This window comes from Antedon bifida, chromosome 1 (genome assembly GCF_963402885.1).
Source record: "Antedon bifida chromosome 1, ecAntBifi1.1, whole genome shotgun sequence".
Taxonomy (NCBI): Eukaryota; Metazoa; Echinodermata; class Crinoidea; order Comatulida; family Antedonidae; genus Antedon; species Antedon bifida.
This window is the reverse complement of record NC_136226.1, coordinates 11,449,573-11,467,273: the sequence shown is the minus strand read 5'-3', so window position 1 is coordinate 11,467,273 and position 17,701 is coordinate 11,449,573. Positions and strand designations below refer to the sequence as shown.

General features: G+C 33.6%; 1 long non-coding RNA gene across 1 annotated transcript; it reads left to right on the top strand.

Moving 5' to 3' along the window:
- Positions 1-7,519: 7,519 nt before the first annotated feature.
- Positions 7,520-14,295, top strand: LOC144835614 (uncharacterized). Its single transcript, XR_013611087.1, has 4 exons — positions 7,520-7,788; positions 8,790-8,873; positions 12,939-13,038; positions 13,389-14,295. It is a non-coding gene; the product is annotated as an uncharacterized LOC144835614 (long non-coding RNA).
- The last annotated feature ends 3,406 nt before the right edge of the window (positions 14,296-17,701 follow it).

The following is a 17,701-nucleotide window of genomic DNA, read 5'->3' as shown; positions in this document are numbered from 1 at the left end:
GTTTTGGGGTACAAAGTAAGAGTTGATTTTATGGCTAGTTAGTGTTTTACGTATCTTTTCCGATAGCCTTCTCACATAGGGTAAACCTACGCTGTCACACATTGCTTATTTTCTACTCTTATTTGGCTATTCTTTTCTTTTTTTGTTGTTCATCACTCTATCAATGGCCCAGTTGGGGTATTCACAAATATTAAGTACTTTTCTTATGTGATTCATCTCTTCTCTTTTACTCTGCTGTGTTAATGTTTTGGCATCTGTCCACTAGTGTGTTAACAACACTCTGCTCAAGAAGATGATTTGATTGAGTTCAAAATATTGGTCTGTATGTGTGGGTTTTCTGTAAATCGAAGTTGTTATTGTACCGTCAGTTCTAAGGGCGATGAGGCAGTCCAGATGGGAGAGTGTTTTCGGTCATTCTTTCTGTAGTAAACTTGATACTTTTAGTAGGGTCTATGGCGTTAAGATTTTGGTTAAGATCTTCTAAGGGTTCTTTTTGAACCATAGCTAAAATATCGTCTACATACCTTCGCCAATATGTAGGTCTGATGTTGTCGTTTGCTATGCTTATGGCCTCAGTCTGCAACCATTTCTAAAAACAAGTTTTCAACAATTTGGCTAATCGGACTTCCCATAGCTATGCCAGATTTTTTGTCTGTATATGAAGTTTTCAAAACTAAAGTATCTGTATCTAAGGTAACAGTTATTATTAGTGACAAAATTAAAATTTCGGAAAATTAAGATAATTTATTTATTTAATTTTTTTTCATAATTCAATAAATGTACATAAATAGAGAAAACAAACATTTAAAACTAAAAAAAGTAACTTAAATAAAAGTCAGCTTAATTGTGAAATAGTAGTATATAGTTAAAGGTGGTGGTAGGACTTATAACCCATAGGTCCCGTGTACGTTGTTTGCCCGTGCAGTCAGGGGAAAAATGGCAAAATGTTTCCTACTTTCTAGGATTGTTATCAGATAATCTATATTGTTTTGACTACTCTTGACCACAGTGCTGATTTTGCCATTTTTCCTCTAACTGCGTGTACACAAATAACCAAGTTCATCTTTCAAGACGAGTAGGGGGGTTACCGCGGTGGACTGGTTCACAAAAAGCCCATGTGTCGGGGGAATTACCACCTATTGGATAATAGGACAGCGATTAATTTATTATTGTAATCCATGCCTAATATATAAAATGAATAAACAATCTCTCTCTTTCCTCTCCATTTGCATATTTTCTTTTACTCGTATTTAAAAAAAATAAATTTTCACATTCATGTGGGGTATTCACTAAGTGACGACCGGGCCACCCCCAGTACTGACCATACCCTGAGGACGCGACTTACAGTATTTTTTCATCTTCTTGGCATCTGTTAACGTCTTTATTGGTGTCTTTCCTTTGATTGACTGACATTATTCCTGGAACTCTCTAGTAAAGAAAAATGAGTGATGGTGATTTCTATCTGTGTAATATTGTTGTTGTGTGTTTGGCGGGTGTTCAGTTCGTCTACAGTTTTGTGGCATCTGTTAACGTCTTTATTGGTGTCTTTCCTTTGATTGACTGACATTATTCCTGGAACTCTCTAGTAAAGAAAAATGAGTGATGGTGATTTCTATCTGTGTAATGTTGTTGTTGTGTGTTTGGCGGGTGTTCAGTTCGTCTACAGTTTTGTGTGTATATGTATTTAAGTTGACTTCGAATATACTAATGATTTACAGTTTGTGTCATTGGAAGGAAATATGCGTTAGTTTTGTTATATAGGCCTATATCATCAAATATTTATTCAAAAGTTGTAATATCAACGATTTACTCTCTCGTTTCTAAAGACCCATTGACTACGAACGAAACAAAACAAGGTCATATGCATGGCTGCAGTCGCGTGCTCAAGTTAGTGTTTAGTGTTTACCGACCAACCGACCGACATAGTGAGCTGTAAAAAGAATAGCAGTATAGCATCGGGGATGACATGCATCGTTATAAAAGTGAAGATTGCACAGTACGACTGGCATGTCGAGCACTTGCTCTATTATGCTAAATTGTAATTAGCTTACGTGGTACAGGCTGACCGGTAGGTTTAAATACTGTTTGTGGTCTCGGTTTACACGGGCATAGTTTGAAACGAGTCATGGCGTTGTTGTTGTTGTTGTTGGCCTAATCGATGAGTTCAACATCCAAGAGTAAGTTGTCCAAATTTTTATACTCGATTCTACGTGTAAATTAAAGCTAATAGTTACATGAAAATAAAATCAGCTAAATGTTTACATTGTGTTCATTGTTATTTAAATACATAGACAAAAAGTACACAACTAACATTACGATCATCTGCGCATCTGTAAAACCAATAATATATGATCTCTTCCAATTGCGAGTACAAATTCTGAAATATTGAATACTATGCTAAATGTTGGTGCAAGACTTTAGACGAAAGAGGACGCCATACTTAAAAGAGTCAAACAGGGGTTTGAATGAACATTCAATAAACGGAGAATTAATTAAAGACACAAAGCTGATGAAGGAAAAGAAGGATGATCAAAATTGAACAAGAAAATGCCCTTTTCAAATAACGTTCATAATCAGCCCAAGGATAAAATACAAATGCAACAAATACTAACATTTCAAGAAAGATTAAAGATGAAAACATCATAAAATGGTTAGAAAACATGAGTGTCATATAAAGATTGGATTCAAAAAGTTGCATTAAAAAGCCTTATATAGCAGATTGGAAAAAATAATTACGTAATTATTATTATAGTGTGAACCAGACTTAAGCCTACTATTATACAGTCATGTTTCACTATTTCAATTTCTTTTATTTCGGAATTTTCATCCATATCAATAAACGTACAAACAGAAAAAAAGAAGAAAATTCGCAAACTATAAGCTTAAAGATGTATTGTCCCTTGAAGCACAAAAAATGAAGGTCAAAATATTCTAAATTTAAATTCGCCATATCAAAGTAATATTAAAGTTATTCACTTTAAGTCGAAACTTCGAGCCAAAAACAACAAGTTTACGTAATTAACAGGTAAATTAATTTGATTACATTTCGTCTGGAAAATCGTCGCGGGCGAAAGTAAACCGTAGATTTCAAACCACGAATATACATTATGCATGATGCTAATTAGGATTGTTTACAACTCGTCACAGTTGAGAAGGTGTTCTCACACAGATCGCGAGAAAGTTTTATGATTATGCATACAGAGTAGCCAAACAAGCGCGTTGCATTATGCGATATGTTTTGATCGAAAACTTTGACTGGAAGTCAAAGTTATTTTTTGAACAAAAAAACGTCTGTATTTCAGTTAAATGACTTTTTTTTCAACTAATTTTTGGTGAAAGTTAATAACTATTATGATACTTCAAAATGACCCAATTTTTTTCGAAATCTTTTTTTTTAAATTTCTTTGGAATTAGTCAAAAGGACAATACATCTTTAAATATAGGATACTTTTCCATCTACAATACATTTTTTGAGTTATGGAGCATATGTTTGCAAAACACAAGCAACAAGAATATTACAACTGGTCAACATACATTGCATGTGCAACATACTATACTAGTGATATTCCTAATTATGTGTCATGACAGACGGCGTGATAAACATTTCATTCAAGAGTTTTACACCTTCATCGGAATTTAACTTTTTCAATTTTAAAATAGTTACAGGTGCAATGTAACACATCTGTAATTTGTTTTCATAAATAACAAGGCCAACAGCCATTAAGTCGCGTGCTACAATGCATAGTGATACCGGACCGACAGACAGACCGGCAGACAGACCGACAGACAGACCGACCGACATATACTATATTATATACTATACTGACCGAAATTACTGAACATGTTTAAACATGTTGAAATGTTGAAAAACATTTATATTTTTTTAATTTGACGTGCTCGTATAACGTAATTTCGAGTTGAAAAGTAAGTCAAGAAAACAGAAATCGGGCAAAAAGAGTGCGTAATAACATTTAACGCGCAGTACGCGCGCAAAATCTGCGCACTCATGGCAATTTTGTAAACGCTTAAAATTGCCTGAAACGTACTCTTAACTTATTTCATCGAAAATAAATTTTGAAAATTTTAAGCGCGCGTACGCATGCGTTACATGCGCTACGCACGTAATTGTATTGCCATATGATGATTTATGCCCTGAAATTTATGAGTACCAAATTTTATTTAATTGTGCTTCATGGTTGTGAAGATATGATTACAAACGTGATTTCGTTAAATCGTGCGTAGACCGCGTAATTTTTTATTGCGCACCGTGAAAACATAACCACATCGATTCCTGGCCATAAGGAATACTCTGTAAAAAATTGACTTAGCTAGATTAAACTGATATCAAGATAAGGTCAGAAAGCGATAAAACGCATAGTGATACCGGACCGACAGACAGACCGACAGACAGACCGACAGACAGACAGACCAGCCGACCGACATAGTGAACTATAGAGTCGCGTCCACGCGACTAAAAATGTGAATTAAAGACAATAGAACGACAAATATCTTTAAATGCAAAAACTGCGAAAGCCATTTGAGCAATTAATTATTTTTCAACTGTTTTTTATCATTATTTTTCACATTTGAAAAGCGCCATCTCTGCCGATTTGCATTATTATTATTATTGTACCACGTGTTATGATTATTTGGCAATGAATGTGTATATATTTGTATATTACATAGCCTATGTAAATACGTGAACGTGATTGGTTGAAACGGCAGCGAGGATCGTAAATCGTATATATCCTCGAGAACGATGATATTGACTGAGTAATTTTCGCGTAATTATCGTGTCCCCTGTCATTAAACATATAAAATCCAACAAATTCTCGAGTACGATGATATTGACTGTGTAATTTTCGTGTGACAACGCTCACGTTTGCCGATCGATAAATAAAAGTCATCCACTTGGTCTTAAACTCGCGATGAAATGTCACTCCATCACAAGACAACGCTTCATGCGCTGCGCTACGCTACGGAACTTGCTTGAAGAAATTAATCATCTAAACTATTTAAACTATGCATATATAGCGCCCTCATTTGTTATTAGTCCTCCCTAGATGTGATGAAAGACCGTTTGTGATTGGTTAATACTCACAGTAGTAACCGGTACGCGCGCGACGCACTGAACATCCGGTGATTCGGCTCGATCGAAGAAGAAGACGAATTATTATTTATTCGGCCTACCTGATAATAATAATAATTATTATTAATGTAGGCTTATTGATGGAAATTCTTCTGTTATTATTTAAACGACCTCTAGGCTCTAGTGAATATTTTATTGCCAAGGAATCATTAATTAGTAATTATCTGTATAATATTTAACGCATTAACAACCACAAAATAACAGGGAGAATTTCAAATGTTGAGATTGTTTTAATTTGTTACTGTGGTGCCATCTAAATATTTCTACTTCAAACATAGCGCTATATATTGTGATTTTTTAAATATTAAAAAACATAAATCAGTGCATATAAGTGGTTCAAAGACTAATTTATTGTTATTATTTTTTTAGGATCATTTTACAAAGCATTTATATGTCTCTATTTTTTATTGCACGGTTATAACCTGAAACTAATGAAAAGTCTAAAAATAGTACGACTAAAAGTTGTAGCAAACGGAGAATTTCGTCACTTTATACATTTGTTATTGTATTTTAAGATCGCATTTCAATGTACACAATACATTTTATTACTGTCGCTTAAATTCTTTTTTTTTAAATTTCAAGTGGGTCTTTTCGTGTTGCAAGTATGTTACGCCTTCTCTATCAATCAATCGCCGTTTTTTCCCCTTAACGATTCTGTTAAATCGAGGGGAAACCAAACAAGAAAATGGTATAATCCAAAAACATGTATTTTTACCGTTTATATATATCAATGACAATTGTATATCAGTATACATTTACAGACATAGAGAAACACTGAACCACCCAGTGATATATACCGTAGTAATGAACGTTATTTATTTATAAACTTTTGAAAACGAGAAAATCTGTGAGAATGAGAGAAAGCCCAACAAAGATGCGCGACCAATCATAAAGCCGATTTTCCACTAGGCGAATTATTTTCGCGCGAATCGAAAGCGTCAGCTTATACGCATGCGTAGAGAGAGATATGGAAACATGAATACGCATGCGTATAAGTTGACGCTTTCGATTCGCGCGAACAAATTGGTCAAGTGGAAAATCCGCTTAATGTTCGATTTGCGCGAATATTTTCATGTAGTGGAAACCGGCTTTCATTTCGGTGCGCAGACGAAGTATGTGAGAGGTTCACTTTCGAATAACACGTAAAATAACGCGATATATATGGAATAAATAATAATACTAATGGTTGTACAAAAGCAGAATTAAGTTGTTATTCACTTATTGTACGACTTGCAAATTAATTACTATCCATAAACCTATATCACGATAATTGCTTCGGACGAGTATTTACTATACCCTGTAATTCAATTATTATATTACTTATCTAACCTACTAAAGAGTTGCAATTAATATTATCGTTTTTATTTTATTTGCATTATTTTGTGTATGTGTAATAGTTATAGCAAAATGGTAAGATATATTTAGATTCATTGGCTACACGCTTTTTTGTTGTATTCATTGTATAATTGTATGTAAATCCGAAATGTAAACCAACCAACCAAATTTCATTTGTACCTCATTGTTAAAGTGACAATAAATAATATTGTGTCATATCCAGCTCCTCACTAATACATTCTTTCCCGACCGCCTAAGATGTTGAAAATATCGTCGGTGCAACTCCACTAAAAGACTATATACATGTTCACTACCTGAAGTAAATAGCCCATATCTGGCGAGAACCAAATAATTCATTAACAAAACGAATGCTTTTTGCACAAGCCCGAAAACCATACTATCGTGACCCCTGGATTAAATTAAGCAATCTCCTTCAGTGCGATCCTAGTCAAGCTAAGAAGCTAACCCAGTCAAGGAAGCCCTTCAACAGTCGGACCCAGCATATATTTGGATGCTAGAGAAGACTGCCTCTTGGATGCGACTGGCATCAGTGGGAGGAACGAAACTGTACTGTACTATCAATTGTTCACTTACTTGTTGGCTCGTCATTTAAAACTAAATTACAAGACTGATTAGTTTATCTTATTATCATCAATATTGCAATTTATGTCGACTTGACATGCGTGAAAGTCCCTAAAAAAATCATCAAAACATTGCTGTCTCCATTTTGTTATAAATCTTGATTTATGTGTTGGGCAATGCAATACCTCCCATAAAAACCATAAACTATTTTAAAGATATAAAAAAAAACAAAAAAAAACCGTCTAATAATAATCCCAATGACAGGAGATTGTTCATGACGTCATCATGAAATATTTATGTACCGTTATTATCATTAATGATCACCCATAATAAATATGTAATCTTAATGAATAAAATTAAGTGAAAATATTTGGCCTTCCAATATGAATATTGTTAATGTAAATGTTACAACCAAGCAATTAGCAAGCAAGTTTAATGAATGAATATCAAACAGTTTGCCAAACCCTCGTTCAGTTAGTCAGCCTATAAAACATTCCTGTTTGTTTCCGATGTCTTCATAACGAGTTGGTATTGCATCGGGTGTGTTTCGCTAAAACTCTCTACAACTACCTACGTGAAATCAACTGCAAATTGTGTGTAGCAAGCAAATTTATATATTGAAGAAAATATTGAAGAAGCCGGGAGACTGACCATGGAAATAAAAATACTTCACTTTGGCCTAGTTTTAGCAGTACTTTTCGTCACTTTCAGCCACACAACAGGTAGGTCATCTATATGTAATTGTAATTTTATGTCATTAAAGTCACTTGTAATTTAGTAAAAAAAAAATGAGGGTTTCAACGAAGGTCTTTAACTACATTGTTAAATTAAAATTAAAGGTCTATACGGTAATCATCATCATCACCCAGTTTGGTGAACACACTGTACTGGATGGAGTCCTTTACGAGATATGTCCCTTTCCTAAAAAAACATAATGCTTCCAGAATTGACAAGGAATTGTAATTGTGTATGCTTAAATATATATAGGCTAATTTAAAAGAAAAATAACATAGAAAGAATTATTCGTAGACGGAGATAAGTAAATCCAACTATGGTTAAAAATAATTTCATGTAGTTCGAATTTTAAACCATTTTAGGAAAAACTGTTTGACTATTCAATATGAAGAGAAAATAAACATTCTTCATAATTGCAGCTTAGTCTAAACTCTAAAAACGTAAGCATTAAGCTCTGTCTACACTATCAAAATTATGTGACAAACAATGTGATGTGCCCATATATGGACATGATGATGTCATATCACTACCATATTTGGGTATATCACCACAATATTTGGGCACATCACATTTTTTGTCATAACTCTGGTTTTTTGCAAATGACCCCATAAATATAGTTGTTTGATAGTGTAGACCGAGATTTACTCAAAAACGTAAGCATTATGCTCTGTCTACACTATCAAACTTTATGTGACAACTAAATTTGATGTGCCCATACATGAACATGTCATATCACTACCATATTTGGGCACATCACACTTTTTTGTCAAACTATAAGTTTGATAGTGTAGACAGACCTTTAGACTACACTTACGCTGTAATTAAACTTAAGTCGTTAAGCCTAACAATTTTTGTGAAAACGTCATTCTGTTCGACTACAAACAAGATTATATTATGTTATATAATTAATTAATGGCGTTTAATAACTGAGATTAATATACTTTATATGCTTTTATTCTATATGTTATATATTTTGATTTTGTTTTAGCTGAATGCATAAACCTACTACCATGTTTGTTGAAGCCAGGAGCAGATCACGTCAAATGTTTTGATGAATGTTCAACAGTGAAAGGTGAGATTTAATAATGTTTTACAATTTTGTATTTATATTTATTATTTGTAACGGTGGTACTCACTACCTGTAGCACAGTTAAAAAACTGAACCAAAACAAATATAAAGCAAAGAGCGAATTTGAACAAAATCAGTATGAACGTTTAACATGATTATAACAGTCTAAATAATATAATGACTGGTGACGTTCAGAGGAAAATTAAAATGAAACACAATGCATGGAAAAAGTTTACAAGGTCTAGACAACAGAAAGATTATGACAGTTACAAAAAGGCAAGAAATATAGTAACAGGTGAAAAAAGGGCAGCAAAGATTGCACTTGAGCGGAAAATATGCAATGAAGTAAAAACTAATCCTAAAAGTTTCTGGAAATATGTAAGAGAGAAAACCAAAACATCTCAATCTATTGGATTGGTGAAGGATGGAAAGGGTAATATGGCTGATGACAATCAGCATAAAGCTGAAATTTTCAACGCATTTTTCACAAGTGTATTCACAAATGAAGACCTCGAGTCATTGCCAGAAGTTACACCAAGAGTTGACGTGGATGACCATTTGGATTCAATTGAAGTGACAAAGGAGGAAGTGCTTTCATGCCTTCAGCAGATTAACTCAAATAAATCAGCTGGACCAGACGACGTGCATCCAAGAGTACTGAAGGAACTTAAAGAAATTGTTGCAACTCCATTGACATCAATATACAACAAATCACTATCGACTGGACAGTTACCGGAGTGCTGGAAATGTGCCAATGTAGTACCAATTTTTAAGAAAGGGGACAAGACGGAGGTTGGAAACTACAGGCCAGTAAGTTTGACATCTGTCATATGTAAACTTTTGGAATCAATTGTGAGAGACAAAATTATACAGTTTTTAAATGATAGAAACCTTATTATAAAAGCACAGCATGGGTTTCGGAAAGGTAGATCTTGCGTCACACAATTGCTGGAGGTGATGGAAGAATGGACAAAATTGCTGGATGCAGGAGAAAACTTTGATGCTGTATATTTGGATTTCAGTAAGGCGTTCGATTCTATCCCCCACCAGAGATTAATAACAAAATTGGAAGCGTACGGAATAAAAGGAAACCTACTGAGATGGATACATCAATTTTTGACAGGGAGGAGACAAAGAGTTAGAGTGGCCGCAGCATTTTCTGAATGGTCTACGGTTAAAAGTGGAGTCCCTCAAGGCAGCGTATTAGGCCCTTTATTATTTATAATTTACATAAACGACCTACCTGATGCAGTTAAATCTAAAGTATGGATGTTTGCAGATGACACTAAGATGTTTAATGTAGTGCATGAAAACAGAAATGATACTGTTCAAAATGATCTCAAGGCATTATCCGATTGGTCTAAAAGATGGCAGCTGAAATTCAACATCAAAAAATGTAAAGTAATACATTATGGAAATTCAAATCCACAAATGCAATTCACTATGCCAACAGAGGAAGGTGACGAGGATCTGCCAAATGCCAATACTGAAAAGGACCTTGGAGTCACTTTTGATCAGTCTTTAAAATTTTCACTACAAACGAATGAAGCTGTAAATAAAGCAAATAGACTCATTGGACTGGTAAGGCGATCTTTTGCTTACATGGATAAGGATATGTTCCTGCCCCTTTATAAAAGTATAATTCGACCTCATCTGGAATACGCAAGCTGTATATGGTACCCTCTCCTAAAAGGTGATTTGGATAAGCTTGAAAGAGTGCAGCGTAGGGCCACTAAAATTGTCAAAAAGTTACAAGATAAATCTTACGATCAGAGATTAAAAGAGCTTGGACTACCTACACTGAATTACAGAAGAAGAAGAGCGGACATTATACAAGTGTTTAAAATTATCAAGGGCTTAGATGATATTGAAGCCGAAATCTTTTTTGATTTTAGAGAGGACAGTAGAACAAGGGGCCATAAATTCAAATTAAGAAAGCCAAGAGCCCGACTGAAAATCAGAAGCCACTCCTTTTCAAGTAGAATCGTCAACACATGGAACAATCTATACCACACTACAGTACAAGCAGAAAACATAAATGCATTCAAAGATCAACTAAACAATGACAGAGCAATGGGAGATAAATTTTGCTACCAATTCTAGTAAATACAGAAGAAATGGAGGGCGTTTAAAAGGCATTTGCCTTAATCATGAGCCCGAATATTCAAGTAAGATTCAAGTAAGATAACATACTGTACTAACATTGTACATTAAGCATAGGCCTAATTCGTCATTATTTACTAGAAATTTGGACATTATATGTTTTTATGAAGCTTGGTAGCTGAGCTCGGCCTTACCGATTCGAGGGTCCTGGGTTTAAATTCTGTCCGATACCAGAATTTATTCTCATGACAAACTTTCTCATGAGGTTTAAGATTTTCAAACCACGTCACCCTCAACCAAAAAATCAACCCCAAATGTTAAAAAAAAAAACTGTCCACGTCGAGATGTTTTATACAATGAAAGTCTATGTTGCATGGTGATAATGTGTCAAAAGAACTGAAATACAAGAGACATTTGAGATAACTAGATTAATTATAAATTGATTTTAAAGCGCCTTGAAAGGAAATATACATTTTTATTAAAAGACTAATGATTATTACATTATAAAACCAAAGCCTTGAAATGAAGGCGATATTTAACATATTAATGCACAAACTCTAATGGTTGGCTAGGCTATATATAACCTGTCAGATCCAATACAAAATAAAATACACATTTTACTGTATCAATTCGATTCAGCTTTCTCTACAAGCCCCGACCGTCGTTTAAATGGCTTAATGAGAAAAGACGCGTTCAAAATTGTCCTGTTTTTAACTCCAGAATTTTGGGAAATAAGATAAATTTCTACGCAAACAAAATTTAAAAAAACAGATTTTTTTTCATTTTAGATTGTTTCTTTTCTATTGTTTTTAAATGATTACTGAGTTTGTTTCTATAGGCCTAAATGCCCATTTACACTGGGACGATAGACGATAAATAGACAAATAGGCATTTTTCATACATAAAACAAACAAAAATATAAACACTTTTCATTCTAGAACTATAGAATAACCATCTCTGCTTGATATTTTCACACGTCCAAATGACGTCATGATTAGTAAGAGCAAAAATATCGTGACAATACAACGATTTTATTGTATATATGTATCATGACGTCATTTGATGGGAATTTAAAAAATACTATTTTTATCAAAGACAGCATAAATGATTATCCTATAGTTCTAGAACGAAAACCATTCTAATTTCTTTTGTTTTATGTAAAAAAAAATCCATGCTTATATATTTATCGTCGATCGTTATCGTCCTAGTGTAAATGGGCCTTAATCCTTTGTTGCGCGCGCATGGATAATAATGCGCATAAACCAACGTTTTGGATTTGTGCGAATAAATTCGGCTATTGAACACAGGCTTGGCAATTGCCAAGCCTGTATAGGCAATATTACCATGCAATTGTATTGAATGGTATTGGTAATGTCAATTTCACATTTCCATTATTCTGATAACTATGAATTTACTCTATGCAGATCTGATCGACTGCTTCATAAGAAATATAAACCGAATGCAGGAAAGCATGTGTTTATAAATAACGTTGCCCACATTTTCAACTCGCTTCCAAAAGACAATTATAACATACTGTAATTAGTTGGTGTAATGTTCTTTTTCTTTTTTGATAGATCTGTATATTTCATTTTATTGTGATTTTTGACAACTCAAAAATCCAATCTTTCTTCCTAACAACAAAATTATGTAATGTCTATTTTTTTATCATTATTTCTAAAATAGTATTTCTCTGAAAACGGTTGAATTATTTTTTTTTTAATGAAGGTGATCCATCCATCCAGCAATTGTTGATCATGCTCTACATAAGAAAAGTCGTATTACAAGTCTTTGGGAGTGGAGTTGTAGTTTTGTCCTAGAAAAAATCCTGACATGTGATGGGACTTCAACCCAGGACCCTTGGAGTTGTAGCATCATAACCACCAAGCCAACACTCCACTCCTAAATTACTTATTACTTACATTTTCATTACTGATAATGTTATACATTCAATATGTTTTCTTTCAGAAAAACGATCATCTTGCCCTGCTAAATGTAATGGCATAACCAATTATAATAGGTGTTTGCATATATGTAGAACGATTAATAGACCATTACGAAGATAAAGGTATACCAAAACGTTGTGTATATAGACCAGTTAGTAGTGGAGCTGTAGCTTGGTTGTTAGGGACTTCCCATCCTAGGTCCAGGGTTCAATCCTAGCTAGTACCAAGGTTGTAACTAATGACTTTTTCTACTCCACTCATTAAAACTCAAATGAGACTTAGAATGATGAAATAGGCCTAAAATAATAGGCTATATGGTTTAATACCAGATGCGACTTAACTAACATTGCAGATATAGGCCTACTTTATTATCTTCGACAGCGTCCAGACGCGTATTCCAACTCACTACATTATTAATATATATATATATATATATTAAATCACTAAATTATCATTATTTTTTACTCTAAAGTCTTGTGGTCAATGCATTAATGAGGCAAAGCCGGAAGAACATCACCGACTTTAATCATCTGTCCATTACTGTACAACGAAGAGGACAAATCTACCATAGCAACGCGACGTTTTTAAACAGTTACACTTCAGATTAAAGTTTTATGTCTTTTGCACACAGAGCGGCGTCACATTAAATCAATATGTATATATTATAAGATTATAAACTAGAGTATCAAGTATTTCAGAGTCATGTTCGCCTGTTTCTTTATTAAGAATGTTGGTTAAATACTGAACTAGATTTGAATCTGTAAATAAAACATATTTTCACTAAATTCTGCTCTCATCTACAATACAGAATGTATTTTTTAGTATTGGGAATAACAATAATGAAACAAATAGATATTTTTTGGCAGCAGCTGAATTTTAGTATTTTATAGTTAGCAATGCACATTGGTATTATATTACATAAAAGTTTAAATTATAGAAAATTAATTGTAATTGTTAAAAGTAATTTATCAGAGAATTGGCACGTATAGCTCCAAAGCAGATTTTATGATTCTCAACCCGTTATTTAATATTTATACATATATATTTCATTTACAATATGCAAATATAGTCATATAATCATACCTTAAGGAGAAATAAACAACAATAGTGACCGTTGAAGCAAGGAGGAAATTTCCTCCATGGTTGAGGCGATCCGATTCTCAGAGTTGCATCTCCACATTATACTATATGTGCCCAGTATCGTGGAATGTTTGCTAATACAGCATCGGAGAAATTTAGATACAGTACATAACCGTGTGTATAGGTAGAGAAATTTTTGTTTACCTTTGAGAGAAATTTTACAAATTTGGTCCTTAATCCCCATCTAAATATATTATATATAGATTTTTTCTATTCAACTAAAATGCTTACTAATAAATAAAAAATAAATCTGAAAATTACAGTCGTATCGTTTAATTCAATTCCTTTATCGACTTTCACCTTCATAAAATAACAAGAACACATAAAGCCTGTTTTCCTGTCGACGTTAGTCGATGTTTAACGTTCTATCGTTAACAATAATCGGCGATCTTCTTGAAATGTTAACGATTTACATGAAAAGGTACTCGCTACCGTTATCGTTACAACTTGATCGTTTTCAAACGATCGTCGTTCTGTTAACGATCAACGACGATAGCGTCGAATAACGTCGGCAGGAAAACAGGCTTAATAAACATGAAACACAGGACGAAAACAACATATAAATGTTTTTAAAAAAAAGATAGGAAAAGCATTAACAACCAAAATCATAATCAAGATTCCATGCGTAATACCTAATATAAACGTTTCATGAATACATTTGATTGAGCCGATAATGCTTAAGAACTTATTATTTAAATTGTTAAATGTTATTAATATTAGTGAGTGATGATGATTATTAAATTATTTTTATCATCATTGCTCTGGTTTAAAAATTAACAGAACTGCACCATCCTAACTTCAATTCGATAGTTCAAAACTAATAATCAACAATCAGTTTGATTAATATGTCCATTGTAGAAAATGTTACAGTTAATTTTCAATCAAATATGAACATTTAATAACACGTAGGAGGCTAACTCTTTGTTAAATTTTAATTTGAGAAATCCAGAAACTATATGGAGTTTCATGAACCATCATTCAAGACTATTATATAACATAATTGTTCTTTCAATATGGAATGGCTTGTTTGGTTTCACAGTTTATAATGTTGCCATTGATTAATGAAAATCATTATCATGACAATCAGCAAATAGGTCATCTTTTCCATACCGGATTATTCAGAGCGCCTTAATTCATCCAAGTGAATTGATAACGTGTATCAAATTACGAGCGTGGCCTGCAGCTATAATTATTATATCACATTTTCTACAAACTTAATAATACTCAATAGGAAATACATTTTACAACTGACAGGTGATGGATATAAGGAAAGATCATCTATTTTTAATTATTATTATTATTATTGTGATATTGTGTGTTGTGTGCTGTGTTTTGTGTTGTGTGTTGTGTGCTGTGTTTTGTGTGTTGTGTGCTGTGTGCTGTATTTTGTATTGTGTGTTGTATTTTGTGTTGTGTGCTGTGTGTTATGTGTTGTGTGCTGTGTGTTATGTGTTGTGTGCTGTGTGTTATGTGCTATGTGTTGTGTGCTGTGTGTTGTGTGTTGTGTGTTATGTGTTGTGTGCTGTGTGTTATGTGTTATGTGTTGTGTGCTGTGTGTTATGTGTTGTGTGTTGTGTGCTGTGTGTTATGTGTTGTATTTTGTTTTGTGTGCTGTGTGTTATGTGTTGTATTTTGTGTTGTGTGCTGTGTGTTATGTGTTGTGTGCTGTGTGTTATGTGTTGTATTTTGTGTTGTGTGCTGTGTGTTATGTGTTGTATTTTGTGCTGTGTGCTGTGTGTTATGTGTTGTATTTTGTGTTGTGTGCTGTGTGTTGTGTGTAGTGTGTTGTGTGTTGTTTGTTTGTTGTTTGTTTTTGTTTGTTGTTTTTGTTGTTTGTTGTTTTTGTTGGTGGTTGTTTTTGTTGTTGGTTGTTGTTGTTGGTGGTTGCTGTTGTTGTTATTGTTATATGCTACGTTAAGGAAATCTAAAAAAAATCTATGCTATTATAATTTGTCTCTAATTAGAGACTGTTCATGCAGTTATAATTAAACTGAACAATACTAGTTTTGTTACTAGATAATTTAAAGTTACGAGTGTCGTTTCTCTGGAATTAAAAAAATGACTAATAACGATGTACTGTACTTTCCAGAAAGTTAAAAACACGTTATTACTTTAATTGATATATACTACTGGTATAATAAAGAAGCAATCCTGTACGGGATTTCTGGTTTCCTGTAGGACTATCTGTTCCTAACGTGTACAGTACGCACGAAGGATGTGTCTAAAATGTATTTGCGGAATCGAAAACGTTGTTGCGTTACACATCGTGGACCTAAACATTAAGGTACATGGTTAATATTCATTCTTCTCAAGCTAGGTTGTTCCCACTAGACTCAACGCAAGGATGTAAACCACAACGTCAGTAATTTTAATGGAATCCCAACTGTCGATTGTCATTGGTCACTTCGCTCGCTTGCGCCCTATATAGTGTGGGATTTAAGCTTTTTTTGGTTCCCGATATAGACGCAACACAAGGACGTAACGCAGCGCAAAGTGATTTTACCAATTTCAAGCGATGGATTATTTACATCTGCGTGTTATTGGTCAACTCGCTTGCGTTGCGTCTCTAAACCAAGATTTAAAGGGATCGATCCTGCTGAACAAAAAAGAATGTATCAGCCTATGCCTATCCAAGTCTGTTCTGTTGAGATATGGATACGATGGCGTCATATTATCACTATCATAGTTGGGAACTTGGAATTTTTGTCAAACTATCAAAACTGATAGTGTAGACTGAGCTTTAATCTAGAATTAGCTGGTTTAGCGATAGCCGATAACTAGATAATTTGGTAGTGTAGGGCATCACTGCAACCATGGACCTATGTCCATACTACAACCAAGCTTTTTAATTGTCTAAATATTTATTCAGAAAAAATTATCCAGAAACGTAACGATACAACACAATTTAACAAACCAATTACAGTACGCATCCAAACAACGTTAACCGTTGTCGATGTGGTCATTTATTAAGATTGTTTTTTTTTTTTTTGCTTCAATTATTTCACGGTTGTACAAGATTACTATACAACTCTCCTAATACCGGACTCTCTGAAAACCAGAAACTCTCCCCAAACAAGAGTTTTCTTGAGGTCCAAATGGTCCCAACATTTTGTATACATATATTATAGCCATGAGCTCTGCTAACTTTTCTGGCTGATTACTTTATCGTTTTGATTTAGCTTTTCGCTTTTTTTTTTTGCATCTCCATTGAGATCCAGCCACTGATACCCACAGCATTGTCATTTTTTCAGTAATTTGCCTTTGGATTTATATTATTATTATTATATATAATATTGTCCCCAAAAATGAAAAATGAAGAAGAATTAAATCAGACTTTAAATATGTTATTTTGTAGTTTGTCACAAGCTAATCACTTCCGTAGAAAAAAACGCTTATAAAATGACAAAATAAGTGGTTATATTCAATCAAAAACCCATTGGCAGGCAGCCAATTTGACCATTTCTTGCTCTAAATTACATTTTTTCAGTTAAATACATTTTTTTAATCCAATTTTTGGTCAAAGTGGTAAACTATTATTTTACATTAAAATGGCATATTCAACAAAAATGATGTTAAGAATTATTTTTTCAAAGGGACATTAATACAGCTTTAAATGAAGCGAGCCCGAAATACGTTTAATCTGAG